Here is a 4,030-nt window from a genome sequence, read left to right on the forward strand (position 1 = left end):
TTTCCCACCCCCCAAAAATAAAGGTTTTGTGCAAAAGAACTGGTTATTTTTTAAGCCACAAAATATAAGAAGCCATTGAAAAAGCACAAAAATGGGGCAGGGGAACTTTTGAGAGCATTCATTCCTGCACACAGAAAAAAATTTTTACATCCCTCACTGGAACACATTCAGCTCTCTTATGTCTAGCTCTCACATAACTGTTAATGCACACTACCCTGTCCATTAAAACAGTAGCAGTTCTACTTTATAGGATTAGATAAAACCCAGATTTTACCAACAGAACCCTGTTCTGAGAGCTGATTTTAGAAATCTGAGGGAGAGCTATTTGCTAGCAGAACTGCCCTGCTGGCTAAATCTGCCACAGAAGAGCTAAAAACTCAAATATTTTTTTACCTACCTCCAAACTCACCAGATTGGATCACAGTAAAAATCTAAATAAATCCCTAGGACCTCATACAGCCTTGAGATTCGGTCCAATCACATCCATCAAGGGTCTGACACAGTGCAGAGCTAATAAACTACAACTCTCATTATTATAAAGTACATGATTATAGACGTTTTCATTAAATCATGAAATTAGCCCAAGTAAATTGGAAGGATGTGTAGGTGAATTTAGGCACCGAAGTGCTGATGAGTGCTTTATGAGCTCCACTAATGGCCAGTTTGAAAGTACCAGAAAGTACTGCAATCAACATTGCTCTGTTATTTCCATTAACTTCATGACACCTTTAATTGGATCCTCTTTCTTGCTGCTGCAAACACCTCCGCTTTTAAGTGTGCGGTGTCTCAGGCAGCGTAGCAATCCTCATATGTGGGAGGCTGTTTAGATAAATCAATGGAGTATCACTTTCCAAAAGTAGGCTGCCTGATTCCTGAAAGAGGAAATGGCCTCTTGCAATCTTCTTCAAAGGCTTAACTCAGCACTCAAGGGACAACAGCTGAAGTTCACAGCAGAAAGCCTTACTGGTCTGCACTGGCAAGACAGCCTCTTGAAGGAACAGGATCAAAACACCACTTTTGTTGCATTACATTTAGCAGAGAAAGAAATCACATCAATCCCACACTTAATTGTTCTCTTCTTGAAAGGCCCAAGTGAAACGCATGCTTAACCCTCAACATGCTGATGGGTGCTTTGGGACTCTCTTGTAACACCTAGAAAAAGTAGCACTTGCATCTGGAAGCTATGCAGAAACAAAGACAAAGAAAAACAAAGGATTTAAAATCAGCAACTAAAGGAAGGCAGTTTCAGCCAAGTACAGGAATTAATCATGCAGCAAACCACATGCTTCTAAGCTTCATCTATTACAGTGTACAAACAAATATTCTTTCTCTTTTCAAAATGGTTTCCATATCCATGCAACTTGTTTTGCACATTTGCTTTGTTCGGAAACAGATCCCTGGAAACCACAATTCATTCTGATACAGTGAGAAGTAGAATCTGAAGTTTCACCTAGTCCTGTGAAAGCCCTTCTTTTTTTATTGTTTTTATCTTTTTCACATGTACAATATTACATACAAATTAACATCACAATTTCATTTCTTATAAACTGTACATACATACATCCCCCCAAGAACTTCCGTTTTTATTTCTATTCCCTTTTTCCCAATCTCCTTCCCTTTAGCTTACACAAACTTCAAAATATTAGCCATTGTCCATTTATGTTTTTCTCTCATATATTCTTACATTTTTTCCTCCTAAATTATTCAAATACATTGTTAAGGGTTGCCATTCTCTTTCGAAAGCCCTTCTATCTATCTTACTGCTCCTTCTCTTGCCTTTTTTGTAATCATTGGTTGCCTCTTCTTTTATTTCCTCTTGATTCTTGATCTACTTAGTTTTGTTTTGATCCCTCAACTCTGTCATCAGTATCCATGCCCATATCCTAACCAGATCAAAGTCCTTGAATTAGCCGAATTAACTTACATGTTGACTTATCATCCAAGAATTGCTTTGAAGGGTCAACATTTTTCTAGGACTAAACAATGGGATACTAGCTGTTGTCTAATGGTGGTCCTTTTTCAGAAGGGGAAATTATTAGAACATGCTTAATTCTCCAAGGTTGCTTCTAGACTCTGGCATTCCCTCCCCAAGAAAGCACAGTTGGGTTCCCTCTCTGCTCTCTTTTCACTGGCAGGCAAAGATTTTCCTATTTAAACAGGACTTCAGACTTGAATCTGGTTAATGTAGAAGGATATGCAACAGATGGGCTTGTGCGAATAAGTAGTATGTGTTTTACGGGTTTTTAAATTATTTTTAAATTAATATTTTAAAAACAAGGTTTTAATTGGGCTATTCATTCAATGGTGTTTTAATTTTTGTACCTGCATTATTTAAACTGCCCCTTTGGTCCAACTGTGGAAAAAAGGTGGGGATATAATTCAAATAAACAAATAGTGCCCACATTGAAGATGGCATTCTATCAGGATCACAGTGCAATCCTATGTCACGCAGAAGAAACATGATGCTCTCCCTGTGCAGTTCCACATCCCTACTGCTCTCAGAAGGCAGTTTTGAAGCATTGGGGTGCACTGCAATGGCTATACTTATTGGCTAGAAAGGTAGAAAAGTGGAAGATAACCAGATAATCAGTTTGCAGCCAAAGGAAGAGAACCAAGGTCACTCTCCTAGATCTTCAGTGACCAGATCCAAGAGGCCAAGACCTGCTTTCTTCTCTCAAGTGCAGAACTACAGCCAGGATCTGGTGCTCCTGGGCATCTTCCCTCCCTCCCCACAACCAATAAACAGCCATGACAGAGAGATGAATGTTGCACACAGAGGTAGTGAATAGCTCCTTCCAGAATATCTAGTAAAAGTCTGTATGCACACATAACTACAGGTTACACATTGGGATATCACCATCAGGATTCTGGTTGGGGGTGTGTGTATAATAGCTCTAAATCTATTTTGGTGTTATGCTGTGATGGGAGAGAAAACTCTCTTCCTGTAGTTACCTGAGAGTCTTAATAATAAAAAAAAAGGGGGGGGGGATCTAGGACAGCAAAGCTGTACATATGCCACTAATATATCATCCATGAGTAGGCTGGGAAGATAAGCACTTCATTATGAAATTACAATGTCCCAGTGAATACTACATTGCTTTTGACACAATAAACATTTCACCATATGCCTAATGTGGCTGCAAAAATACAGCTGACTGACAATCGCTTGTCAAAATCTGGATTGCATACTAAACACCCTAGAAGTGCCTTCTCCTGGGCAGAGTGCGTGTAAATAAATGATCACAAGTATTATGCTTCAAACAACTGGCTTCTAAGAGGGGGGAAAACTAGAAGCAGCATATTATTGATGTACCAGTCTAACAAAATGCTACTGGTTACTTTTACATTCATTCCAACTATTCAAAAAATATTTCCAACAAGGAATTTGGCATTATTAGGATTGTACCACTATGGGGTATAAGGGGGGGGGGGGGGATGGCCTGGATTCTATCCTTAGTCTCAAGTAAAATGGACCTATTGAATGAAGGGGATTTGCCTGTGTGTTGACTCAAACTTTAATAGTTAGTTCAGTGGAGCTGCTCTAATAGGATTAACCAAATGGATTCAGACCAGTATCATTCTTGTTGTTGTTGAGTGCCTCCAAATAATTTCTTGACTTATGGTGACCCTTTCTTGGCAAGTTTCCTCAGAAGGGGCATGCCATTGCCATCCACTGAGGCTGAGAGTGTAACTTGCCCAAGATTACGCAGTGGTATTTTATGCTCAAGAGGGAAATTGAACCCTAATCTCCAGAGTCATCGTCCAACACTCAAACCACCACATCATGCTGGGTCTCATCTTCATTCTGCTGCTGCCTAATTTATCTTATCAGAAGCCTTTGGTAAGTCTAGAAATAAAGCCTGTAAACCAGTGTCAGACTCAGCATTCACAGTTCTACAGTCCTTTATCCAGTCAGCTTAAGCGTTTTCAGTTCCAAAGTTACCTAGTCAATACTTACTGGTCTGAGAACTGGGCTATTTGGGTAGTACCCACACTACACTATTATAGCACTTTGATGTCACTTTGATTG

Source organism: Sceloporus undulatus, chromosome 4, assembly GCF_019175285.1.
Source record: "Sceloporus undulatus isolate JIND9_A2432 ecotype Alabama chromosome 4, SceUnd_v1.1, whole genome shotgun sequence".
Classification (NCBI taxonomy): Eukaryota; Metazoa; Chordata; class Lepidosauria; order Squamata; family Phrynosomatidae; genus Sceloporus; species Sceloporus undulatus.